Source organism: Schistocerca cancellata, chromosome 8, assembly GCF_023864275.1.
Source record: "Schistocerca cancellata isolate TAMUIC-IGC-003103 chromosome 8, iqSchCanc2.1, whole genome shotgun sequence".
NCBI classification, from domain to species: domain Eukaryota; kingdom Metazoa; phylum Arthropoda; class Insecta; order Orthoptera; family Acrididae; genus Schistocerca; species Schistocerca cancellata.
In genome coordinates, this window is record NC_064633.1 from 562969849 (window position 1) to 562983473 (window position 13625).

A 13625-nucleotide genomic window follows, 5' to 3' on the forward strand; every position below is an offset into this window, starting at 1 on the left:
ATTTCTTTACCGGTTTCCAGCGTTTAGTGCCGTTCTTCAGAGGATTATAACTAACGCATTATTTGCGAGTGTCAGTAATGAGATGTCCACAGTATAACGTTGTTGGCATGTAGTTCATAGTACCTGCACAAAAAATGAGTTGAAGGGGGCAAACAAGACGTGCAGACAACATGCCAGTTCTGGCTTTGTCCTAACTGTCCTGGTGAAGTGTAATATTTCGAGTTGCCTCTAAACTGAAAAATTAGTAATGTAGACTGCATGGTGCCTTCAAAGATCCTGCAGGCGGATAAGTCAGACCTTAGTCAGCTAAGGAGCTCGGTAACGTAGGCTGACTGACTGAGTCTCACAAGTATGTGGCTGTCAGTGTAGAGTTAGAACAAGTTGACCTCTGTCAGCACTCGAAACACCAGCGACGGCAGTCAGGTATATGTGTTCAGTGTCAGGGTTTGTGATTGCTAGATAAAGGAAGGTCACTGAACGGCATGCACGCCATCTCAGCAGACGGCGCTGGCCGGTGCACACTAATCTCAGTTCTCCAGCGTTACGATCTTACGTCCCCTGAAAGCATCCAATCAGAAATTAAATCATTCAGACACTTGTCACACAATGGTGTGGAAGTGGATGCGCCAGCTCGTGAGTTCAGCATCAACAGATATCGTAGCAGTGAACAACTTGTTAGGTGTGTGTTCTGTGACGCGAAATATTCTATTATCATGAGTACTAAAAAAGGCCTGACCTCTTAATCATGATCTCTGTATCCTTTAGATATTTACGAAAAAGTAACCAAACTGCAAACACAGTGTGACAAAAAATGGTTCAAATGGCTCTGAGCACTATGGCACTCAACTGCTGTGGTCATCAGTCCCCTAGAACTTAGAACTACTTAAACCTAACTAACCTAAGGACATCACACACACCCATGCCCGAGGCAGGATTCGAACCTGCGACCGCAGCAGCAGAGCGGCTCCGGACTGGAGCGCCTAGAACCGCACGGCCACCGCGGCCGGTCACAGTATGACCACGAATAATTAAAGACGTTGCCACGGGACATACACATATTTACTTAAAGATGAATACCGGTAGATAAACAAGCATAGCTTTGTATTTCATCATCAAATATTGGGTGAGAACTCATCAATTCACCCCAAAATGGATCCAATCTGTATACGTTTGGCGCACAGCCATAAAGAGTGCCTTGAGGGTGATTAATCGTATATGTAAATACTCAATCTAAATCCGAAAATAATCATTATTCAAATATTTCATAAAACTAAAAAGATGACCACCTATTTCAAAAGCACGGTCTGCCCAGACTGCATAAAAGTAGACAAAAAATGTTTTCGTTTTTCCCAACTTAACGGATTTACACATACAATCTGACAACTGGTTAATGCGCTCAGCATAGAGTGTGGCCACCTCTGACAGCAATACGGGCCTGTCAACGTCGGGGCATGCTGCGAACCATGTCATCAGTCTCATGTTGAGGAGGTAACGCCAGTTCTTCCTGGAGAGCTGCTCGCAAGTCTAGGACAGTGGTTGGTGGATGCTGACGTGATGAATCTCGTGTCCCTAGGACATGCCAGACATGTTCGATTCAAATCGGGTGAGCGAACTGGCTACTTGACGCGTGAAAATTCTTCTGCTTCCAAGAAAACATCAATTGACAAACTGCCTATTGGCTTCTGTCTCGGGTTCTTCGGCCGACGTTCATCTAATGATTTTTCTGACGTTTCGCCAGCACGAGTGGCTGGCATTGTCAAAGCTTCACCCTCCATTGCCGGTGGTGAACTGGAGGCGAGCTCGCGGCCACAGGTTATATGTACCTGGCGCGCCAACGTCCGAGGGCTTCTCCGCGGTCATTTCCGGTGCGTTTCTCCTCTTGCTACCTGCGACGGTCGTTCGCTGCAGTACGGGAAGCCAGGATACGTTTACCATAAGGCTTTCCTCTTTCTTGTTGAAACTGTTCGCGTGTTTTTGAATTTCTACAGCTTCTCTGAACAGAAAAAGAAATGTCGGGTACGGCCTTTCTGCCATACATTCCCAGAGTGACGGACAGAATCGGCGTATATTGCGCAAACACGGCGTAAAGACGATTTTCAAACCGACGAGGAAGATCAAAGAGTGTCTTAGATCGGCGAAGGAGAAAAGAGACCCACTTGCAATGTCGGGAATATACCGTATACCTTGCACATGCCGAAAAGTTTATGTCGGAATGACTGGACGATCCATTAACACCAGGATCAAAGAGCATAAGCGACATTGCAGGTTGGGGCAGGTGGAGAAATCGGCCGTGGCAGAGCACGCACTGAATGAGACCGACCACGTAATAAAATTCGCCGACACGGAAGTTCTGTCTGTAGAGAAGCACTATCACACGCGTTTGTTCAGAGAAGCTGTAGAAATCCAAAAACACGCGAACAGTTTCAACAAGAAAGAGGAAAGCCTTAAGGTAAACGGATCCTGGCTTCCCGTACTGCAGCGAACGACGGTCGCAGGTAGCAAGAGGAGAAACGCACCGGAAATGACCGCGGAGAAGCCCTCGGACGTTGGCGCGCCAGGTACATATAGCCTGCGGCCGCGAGCTCGCCTCCAGTTCACCACCGGCAATGGAGAGTGAAGCTTTGACAATGCCAGCCACTCGTGCTGGCGAAACGTCAGAAAAATCATTAGATGAATGTCGGCCGAAGAACCCGAGACAGATGCCAATAGGCAGTTTGTCAACAAGTGGCCACGAAAGCCTTAACAATTTTGTAAAACATCTATTACTTGTGCTCTATGAAGTCGAGCATTAGCGTTATTTAAGGCGAAGTCTGGGTCCACAGCACATCGCAACAACCCCATATGCGGTCCCAAGATCTCATGACGATACCTGACAGCAGTTAAACCTTGCCAACTTCACCGTACAATTTCATGAAAAAACTTTCGAGTGCTCAACATAACCACTGCTCACACCATTAGGGAACCTCCTCTATATCGGCCCTTTTCTGCAGTGTTCGGGTCCCGAGATCGTGTCCATGTCCCCTTTAGATACGGATAGGTAGTGAATCGTTCTCGAGATCAAAACAGTACGCATCTGTGTAAAGAACATTTGTCCACTGTTCGACTGCCCAGGTCACATGCGGACGGCTCCACTCTGGACGTTCCCTTCTTTGAAGCGTCAGATGTACACATACAGCAGGTCTCCGACAATAAAGGCATCTCTGCCGAAGCCTTCTGTACGCCGTCTGCCTTCATACAACACGTTCAATGGATGCTGCCAGGTCAGATGCCACTCAGCGTACAGTACTGGGGCGGTGGTGTCGTGCCCTTACTGTCCATATACCGGTCCTCTCTTTCTGATGACACACGTGGTCTCAATAAACTGTAACACATGGTATTTGTAAAACGTCACACGTGGTCTCTATAAACTGTCTGCACATCCGAGAAAACAACAGAACGATTCACGTTAAGCCATCGGGCCACATCTGTTTGTGGCTGTCATGTTTCCATTCTTGCTATGGCCTTCCACTACAGAGTCCTGTAGGCGTCTTCTCTGTGTCTATGACTGTGCACACTGCGATTGCGAATGTTTGACTACCCGGCAAACTCTAGCAAACTCTACACGTTTGTTAGGTGCCCTGACGTCATCAATTGTGTTGTTGTCCGTTGACCGGAATGCCATCTTCCGTGCAGAACACGATCGTACAGACATCTGTTGACAGTTTGTGTGATTATATCGTAAATTAGACACAGGACGGAGAAATAGCGGTTTGTTGCTTTAATTTTCAACACCAGTGTATATTCCTAGAGATAAATCACAGTTATAGAAAGAAACGCAGTTTATAGTGTTTTACAGTCATCTGTATTCCATAATGTCGTCCAACAATTTACCTTTCTGCCTCTGTAAATCACACATATACATTGTAGGATATTTACAATTAATGTCCTGAAATAGACACGAGCGACTGAATGATCTGACTATTCGTACACCGACATACCTTGATTAACACTGTAGCAGGAAGATTACACAAGAGGGCATCATTCCAGGACTTAGCTATTTTATGTTCAATAACAAATGAACAACCCAGTCTGAGAAAAATAACAGGAGGGTTGAAAATACACTCCTGGAAATGGAAAAAAAGAACACATTGACACCGGTGTGTCAGACCCACCATACTTGCTCCGGACACTGCGAGAGGGCTGTACAAGCAATGATCACACGCACGGCACAGCGGACACACCAGGAACCGCGGTGTTGGCCGTCGAATGGCGCTAGCTGCGCAACATTTGTGCACCGCCGCCGTCAGTGTCAGCCAGTTTGCCGTGGCATACGGAGCTCCATCGCAGTCTTTAACACTGGTAGCATGCCGCGACAGCATGGACGTGAACCGTATGTGCAGTTGACGGACTTTGAGCGAGGGCGTATAGTGGGCATGCGGGTGGCCGGGTGGACGTACCGCCGAATTGCTCAACACGTGGGGCGTGAGGTCTCCACAGTACATCGATGTTGTCGCCAGTGGTCGGCGGAAGGTGCACGTGCCCGTCGACCTGGGACCGGACCGCAGCGACGCACGGATGCACGCCAAGACCGTAGGATCCTACGCAGTGCCGTAGGGGACCGCACCGCCACTTCCCAGCAAATTAGGGACACTGTTGCTCCTGGGGTATCGGCGAGGACCATTCGCAACCGTCTCCATGAAGCTGGGCTACGGTCCCGCACACCGTTACGCCGTCTTCCGCTCACGCCCCAACATCGTGCAGCCCGCCTCCAGTGGTGTGACAGGCGTGAATGGAGGGACGAATGGAGACGTGTCGTCTTCAGCGATGAGAGTCGCTTCTGCCTTGGTGCCAATGATGGTCGTATGCGTGTTTGGCGCCGTGCAGGTGAGCGCCACAATCAGGACTGCATACGACCGAGGCACACAGGGCCAACACCCGGCATCATGGTGTGGGGAGCGATCTCCTACACTGGCCGTACACCACTGGTGATCGTCGAGGGGACACTGAATAGTGCACGGTACATCCAAACCGTCATCGAACCCATCGTTCTACCATTCCTAGACCGGCAAGGGAACTTGCTGTTCCAACAGGACAATGCACGTCCGCATGTATCCCGTGCCACCCAACGTGCTCTAGAAGGTGTAAGTCAACTACCCTGGCCAGCAAGATCTCCGGATCTGTCCCCCATTGAGCATGTTTGGGACTGGATGAAGCGTCGTCTCACGCGGTCTGCACGTCTAGCACGAACGCTGGTCCAACTGAGGCGCCTGGTGGAAATGGCATGGCAAGCCGTTCCACAGGACTACATCCAGCATCTCTACGATCGTCTCCATGGGCGAATAGCAGCCTGCATTGCTGCGAAAGGTGGATACACACTGTACTAGTGCCGACATTGTGCATGCTCTGTTGCCTGTGTCTATGTGCCTGTGGTTCTGTCAGTGTGATCATGTGATGTATCTGACCCCAGGAATGTGTCAATAAAGTTTCCCCTTCCTGGGACAATGAATTCACGGTGTTCTGATTTCAATTTCCAGGAGTGTAGTTGATATATTATTCCCAAAACTGCGAAGACTGATCACCAAAAATACATCGATTCCCAATACATGTAGCATGAATCGAAGTTCAAGTAATGCCATGAAATAACTTGATCATCAGCTGTTGCTCCTAGAAAGACAATTAACCGTTTATTATCTGTGAGAGTTTGAATAAGATTGAATACGTAATGCAGTCGACTGAACCCTGGATCCCTGAAATCAATTTCCACTTAACGAAAGACCAGAGACCTGTGAGCTGTTGTGTACCAACGCTCATGGATACTACCTTACGCTACAATTCACGACAAGTTCTGTACGAGGAATGATTGTAAATCTGACTACTGGCAGAAGTGAAGCTGTGAGTACCGGTCGTGAGTCGTGCTTCGGTAGCTCAGTGGTAGAGCACTTGCCCGCGAAAGGCAAAGGTCCCGAGTTCGAGTCTCGGTCGGGCACACAGTTTTAATCTGCCAGGAAGTTTTATATCAGCGCACACTCCGCTGCAGAGTGAAAATCTCATTCTGGAAAATAAATATATGAATATATCTATCACACGACTGAAATGACGGGCACGTCGTCTGTTAACCACTATGACATTGTAACTGGAAAAATATCATCCAAAACCTCAAACATTGCAGATTTCTAAGCCGCCTAGCGCCGACTCCAGAGCAGAAAGAGGAATGTGGGGAATGCGTGCATATTCGAATCTCTAGAGCTGCGTGTTCTCTTCGTCTCTTGCGCGCTCCTCTTTGGTTGACGTGGGTGGAAGTTTGCCCAAGATGCACAATTGCTTGTGTCGTCACCGAGAGGTAACTCAAAGACTTTGGCTCGTCTGAGCAAAACTGACCTTGAGTGTCGTTGCTGAATATTTCTAAGATCAATCGCAATGGAAAAATTGTGCGCGAAATGAAAGCGATGTTAACAAGCAACATACAAACTTTGGGTCAGCTTTGCCGATTGCTAGATGGACGACGACTTATAAAGTCACGTGTGAAGGTTACCAACGCCTTGCGAGAGTTGTTACACTGCACACGTCGAGAAAATCACCGACTATACTGACTTACATACTTCAACAGATACTCAGCAAAGCTTGGGTCTTCCAGCGGTTCTTTTCCCGGGACATATAGTACCAGAAATAAATTAACTTAAGTTCAAATTTTTCAGTTCCGATCAAGATATTTGGAAGGTTTCCCTCGGTTGTAAGCAAATGCCAAATTTAGAAATTCTCTCCGAAATATTACCTAGACGGGTTCCGTCTGTTCCACCACTAGCTCCATGTATCTCTCTCAGAAGAGCGCCACACTGCAATGGGTACAGAACACCATGTCGCATATGCCTGTAAAGCATACCGTTACACGCCATAATAACAATAATATTGTGCTGATAGCATTGTCGTGTTTACGTACGTTGACTTGAATACGATATGAGTTCTTCCTCGCCCACAGTGACCTTAGATTTCGCCTACGGATAATTTGCCTAGTAACTTCCCTGTTAAAGCAGTTCACTGCAAATCAGGGCTTGTACCACATTTCAAAGAGATGAACACTTCACAGTACTCGCTATTCATTATCAGTCGCTTGCTGTGGATTCGTTGACTTGCGCTCGAGAAATTTTTGTATTTTGTTTGTTTGCTGTTTTCTTTTAGTCTGTTATCTATATAAAAGAAATGACCGAATTTTTCACTTGAGTCGGCATGAATGAAGCACGTAATATTTTCACATAATTTGAAATGGGTTACTAATGTACAGAAACCAGACAGCAGTTATAAGAGTCGAAGAATGTGACAGGAAATCAGTGGTTGAAATGGGAGTGAGGTAGGGTTGTAGCCTTTCTCCTACGTTATTCCATATCTACACCGAACAAATAGTATGGCAAACAAAAGAAAAAATTGTATTTCAAATTAAAATTCAGGGAGAAGAAGTAAAAACGTCAAGATTTGCCGATAACACAGCAATTCTGTCAGGGACAGCAAAGGACTTGGAAAAGCAGTTAAACGGAATGGAGAATGTCTTAAAAGGAGAATACAACATGAACATCAGCAAAAGCATAGCTAGGTGAATGGAATGTGGTCGAATTAAATCAGGCGAGGCTGACGGAATGGGATTAGAAAACGAGACACTTAAAGTAGCAGACGAGTTTTGCTATTTGGACAACAAAATAGCTGATGTTAACCGAAAGCTGAAGTAGACATGATACAATACAAAATGTAGATCGGCAGTGGCAAGAAAAGCATTCCTAAGAAAGAGAGATTTGTTAACATCAAATACAGGTTTAAATGTTAGGAGGTCTTTTCCGAAGTCATTTTTCTGGAGTAAAGCCACGTATGGAAGTGAAACATGGAAGATAAACAGTTTTGGTAAAAAGAGAATAGAGGCTTTCAAAATGTCGTGCAACAGAAAAATGTTGAAAATTAGAGGGGTCGATCAAGTAACTAATTGGCAAGTACTGAATGGAATTGGGGAGAGCAGAAATTTGTGGCACAAATTCGTCAAAAGGAGGGATCAGTTGATAGGAGACATTCTGAGACATCAAGGATCACCAATTTAATATTGGAGCGAAGTGCGGAGGGGGGGGGGGGTGAGAAGAATTGTAGTGTGAGACCTAGAGATTAAAAATATTCATAGAATATCTACATCAAAAGGAAGAAAATAATGATAATTAAAAAATAACTACATACTACCATTTGGCCATCTGGCCCACAGATATCTGTTCATCCAGAACCCAGCAGGCACACTCTTCTGGTCTATTTCACTATTCAGCGTTGGTGATCACAAATTTTGTAATTTATAATATTGGAATACACTGCTATATAACACTACATCACACAGCACTACACTACACAGCACTACACTACACTACTGTACTTGGTACGAGAACCATGCTGGATTACTCATTTATCTGGACTGTAAACCCCAAAGCGCTGATGTGCCACTCAGGATTCACAGGGGCAACTCTGCTGTGCCACCGAAGGTGTAGAGATTGGGAGATGGCTGTGAGGAAATTTTCCCTGGACCTTCCCGAGGCTAATGTCCTGACTGACTCCAGATCATTGTTGCTGGTGGATGTTCTGCCACGGCGTGTCTTGTTATCATGATGTATGTGCTTTTCTCAGCTCTCTCTCAGCCATTTAGTCTTGGAGTTCATAAGGTGATATTTTAACTGTCAGCGAATTCAGGTTATGCCACAGTTCCTCATTCCTTATAATATTGTAGACAGTTGCATTCTTCAGTTCCGAATTTAAAACTTCCTGGTTCATAGATTGTACAAGTATAGTCGCTCTGGTTGGATGACAGCGTCTAAGCCACTATCTGCATTTGTAATTGTGAAGTAAATGACGTTATGATCACTTTTTATAAGTCCTTATTTCTATTGTCACCGCGTGTTTGTCACAGAGTTGATGTATCTTTGTCACTGTTATGTCTTTATTTGGAAACCGCAATCGCGGCCACTGGATGACTTCCTGCCTCACGCTGAGCTCGCTTTTGACACATGCCACGATTTGTGTTAGGATTCTGAGTGATACAAAACAACCCACTTTTTCGACTGAGCTATTTGGAACGTCAATCTGGAGGAGGAAGGCTCAAATGCTTGCACACGTTTCCAATTTCGTCTATCCTGGTGTCCCTAAATAGATCTCTCTTCATTGGTTGACGGCTGGTTTGAAACTTCCCGGCACGTTTAAGCTATGTGCCAGACCGGGTTTACAAGCCAGAACAGTGACTTTAGCAGGAAATTAAGTGGCCCAGGCACGACTCAGTATGTATACTCACAGTTTATTTTAATAGTCTTCTGACTGTTTTCATGCGCGCTGCTACGATTTCGGAGTATCACTTACACCCAACGTTCTTGACCATTTGATCGATATATTCCGCAACATTTTGTTTCCTCTCTGACTCCACCTCGTACTATGGCAGCCATTATCTGGTGTCTTAATGCATCTCCTACTGGCCTGTGCCAGTCAGTGTTCTCATGTTTCTCTCCTCGGCGGTTATGCGGAGCACTTGTTCATTTCTTATGTTATCAGTCCAATTAGCGGTAAGTATACAGGGACAGCCCGAATGAAGCCAAGACTATGACGTTGCCGAGTCGACTCGGATCACAACATCTTGGTTGCAGACATCAATGCACGGCTGAAGAGGATCGGGTGGCGTGGGAGCAGAAAGTATAGGTGGGACATGGAAAAGCTAAGACAGCAATGAGTCAGTAGGAGAATCCTCCAAGCAACAATTTTGTCAAGTGAGAGGTGAAAATGTAATGCCGAAGTACAGTGGGGAAAAGTTAAATTGTTTTTGTTGAATACTTTAAAGGGTGAAGCTGGGAGGGAAGCTAAGAGAGCGAGGAAACCCTGGATCACCAATGAAATGCTAGAGGAGATGGAGGAAAAGAGGATGTGTAAATATGTTAATGAAAAAGGATACGAAAGACTCAACAACACACTCAGGAGATAAACAGACAAAGAGAAGTAGAAGAACACAGAAGAAATGTGTGTCGAAAGAGAGGGACTACAAACAAGAGGAAGGTACGACCTCATGTACCATAAAATGAAGGATCTGGATGGGAATGAGAACAAAGGTGTTAGGACCTTCGGAACAGAAGACTCTAGATCATAAAAGGTTACTGAACAAGAGGAAGCACTGAAAATATGGGAAGAATACTTAAAAGAACTACGATAAGGAACATCGTCAGCAAGACTTCGAAACACGGACGGAGGAGACGATGTACGAAGAGGGAAAGAGGCACAGAATTCTGACAACGGTAGCGTAGGACGTGATTAAGGACATGACGGAGGGGAAAGCTAGATGAGACGACTACATACCGCTGAAATAAACCGGAAGCGGAGGTCCGAAAGCGCAGACGCAACTCATTAACAAAATAAGCGAAACTGAAGAATGACCTAAGGACGTTTTGGGCGTCACAGTGGTTGCTCTTTAGAAGAAACAAGAAGCCGAAAAAACTAATTAGTACAGAAAAATTAGTCTGATCCCACAGGTCGCGAAGACCATTGTAAGGTACTCAACAGACAGCGTGAACACCAAATTGGAGAAATAATAGGAGAGGACCAGACGAAGTTTGGAAAGTAAAAGGAAGCAGACACGCCATCGGCATGGTGAGAATTTTTTCGAAATAGTTTTGGCTGTTAAAGAAGAAGTTTGTGCTTGTGTTATAGACTGGTAAACGGCCTTCGACAGCGTGAACTGGACAAAATTGATGAACATTCTTAAGGAGTTAGAAATCAACTGCGCAGACCGGAGACAAATCCTCAAATTGTAACTCGAACAAAGAGTAAAAGTAAGTCTGAGCCACAGAGAAACAAACAGCGCTCAGAAAGGAAGAAGTCAAATAAGGATACTGCCTATCGCCGATTTTCTTCAACACGTATGGAGAATGGATGGCTAGAGAATCTTTCAAAGAATGAGATTACTTCAGAATAGGAGGACGACTTATCATCAATATAAAGAAAGCAGACGACCTGATAGAGATCGACAAAAATCAAAGACAACTTATGATAAACTCTTTGGTAGAAACAGGGAGAAAATATGGCAAGTCAATCAACATCAAGAAATTAAAAGTGACGCGGATATCAAAATGGGAGAAATCTTCAAAGAATGTTGACAGTCGAGAACTGGAAAATGCGATTCCGTTCAAGGCCTTAGGAAGGTTGCTTACAAAGGATGCCCACTGCAAAAATTGAATTCAAGCCAGAAACACCATGAACAAAGCCACACTCGGTAATAAAAGGATTCTGCTGACGAACAAGTTGAGCCTGGAATTAAGAAAGAAACTGGTGATGTGCTACATCTGAAGCATTGCACTGTACGGAGTAGAGACGCAGACCGTGCGAAAATTGGAGGAAAAACACCTGGAAAGTTTAGAAATATGGTGCTGGAGAAGAATGGATAAGATGAAGTAGACAGATCGGGTGGCAAACGACGAGGTACTGAGAAGAGCAGGAGTGAAGAAAACAGTTCTGAATAGAATTCGTCGGAGGAACGCCAACTGCATCGGACACAGACACGAGAGACTCATACACGACGCCATCGAAGGCAAGATCAAATAACTACAGGAGAGTGTCTGAATGACACGAAAGTTGGAAAGAGACAAGGCAGGATGAAGAAAGAAGCTGAAGACAGGGAACACTGACGTCAGAAATTCTCCGTACAAAGACACGGACCTGCCACAAGCTTGAATACTACATAACAATAATTCTTCTGTGAAACCACATCTGAAACGCTTAGATTCGCTTCTTTTCCGGTTTTCTTACATTTAATGATTCACTTCCATACAGTACTGTGTTTCAAACGTACATTTTCAGAGATGTCTTCTTCAAATTAAGAACTATCTTTGAGATTAGTAAACTTCTTTTAGCGCGTAAGTGCATCTTTGCCTTTGGTGGTCTCTCATCTTCACAGTCAATAATGGTTCAAATGGCTCTGAGCACTATGGGACTTAACTTCTGAGGTCATCAGGCCCATAGAACTTAGAACTACTTAAGCCTAACTAACCTAAAGACATCACACACATCCATGCCCGAGGCAGTATTCGAAACTTGCGACAGTAGTGGTCGCGCGGTTCCAGACTGAAGCGCCTAGAACCCCTCTGCCACCCCGGCCGGCACAGTCAATACATTTACCCAACAATTACCTCATTGTCGGCAGGATGGTAAACCTAATCGCTTTCTAGTTGGTGTAGTACGTGGTTCTCTATCCACGCATCAGTCATTTGTCCACTGATCCCACGCACGTATCACAGTCGCTTACGTACACGCCCTGCACGTCACGGTGTGACACTCCACTTCGTCGGAAGGCTGTCACACGTCCTGATGTGGAGCCCTGAAGCGTCGGTGGGGCGTAAGGGGGCTTCCATTCACATTGTCCGTTCATTCGATGGATCTTCACCATCCGAGCTCGGAACAAGGAAAAATTGGAAATTTGTGATAAACACTATGGGACCAATCTGCTGAGCTCATCAGTCCCTAAGCTTACACTCTACTTAATTTAACTGAAACGAACTTAGGCGAAGTACAACACACACACACCCACGCCCGAGGGAGGACTCGAACGTCCGACGTGGGGAGCCGCGCGAACTGTGACAAGGTGCCTCAAACCGCGCGGCTGCCCCGCGCCGCTTCGGATTAAGGCTGACTTTCGTAAGCTCACAGGTGCCGGTGACGCTGGACGCAAGTGTCGGCTGCGATTTAGCTTAATTATGCACAGAGGAAATATTAAGACCTCAGGGACCTCTCTTACGTCTAGTCAAGTACACTCATGGAAATTGAAATAAGAACACCGTGAATTCATTGTCCCAGGAAGGGGAAACTTTATTGACACATTCCTGGGGTCAGATACATCACATGATCACACTGACAGAACCACAGGCACATAGACACAGGCAACAGAGCATGCACAATGTCGGCACTAGTACAGTGTATATCCACCTTTCGCAGCAATGCAGGCTGCTATTCTCCCATGGAGACGATCGTAGAGATGCTGGATGTAGTCCTGTGGAACGGCTTGCCATGCCATTTCCACCTGGCGCCTCAGTTGGACCAGCGTTCGTGCTGGACGTGCAGACCGCGTGAGACGACGCTTCATCCAGTCCCAAACATGCTCAATGGGGGACAGATCCGGAGATCTTGCTGGCCAGGGTAGTTGACTTACACCTTCTAGAGCACGTTGGGTGGCACGGGATACAGGCGGACGTGCATTGTCGTGTTGGAACAGCAAGTTCCCTTGCCGGTCTAGGAATGGTAGAACGATGGGTTCGATGACGGTTTGGATGTACCGTGCACTATTCAGTGTCCCCTCGACGATCACCAGTGGTGTACGGCCAGTGTAGGAGATCGCTCCCCACACCATGATGCCGGGTGTTGGCCCTGTGTGCCTCGGTCGTATCCAGTCCTGATTGTGGCGCTCACCTGCACGGCGCCAAACACGCATACGGCGGCGTGAGCGGAAGACGGCCTAACGGTGTGCGGGACCGTAGCCCAGCTTCATGGAGACGGTTGCGAATGGTCCTCGCCGATACCCCAGGAGCAACAGTGTCCCTAATTTGCTAGGAAGTGGCGGTGCAGTCCCCTACGGCACTGCGTAGGATCCTACGGTCTTGGCGTGCATC

At 46.3% G+C, this 13625-nt stretch overlaps 1 protein-coding gene across 1 annotated transcript in view; it reads left to right on the forward strand.

The window, feature by feature from the left end:
- Positions 1–13625, forward strand: part of LOC126094755 (carbonic anhydrase-related protein 10-like) — a 409556-nt gene that overhangs the window by 251605 nt on the left and 144326 nt on the right. The window lies entirely within an intron of this gene.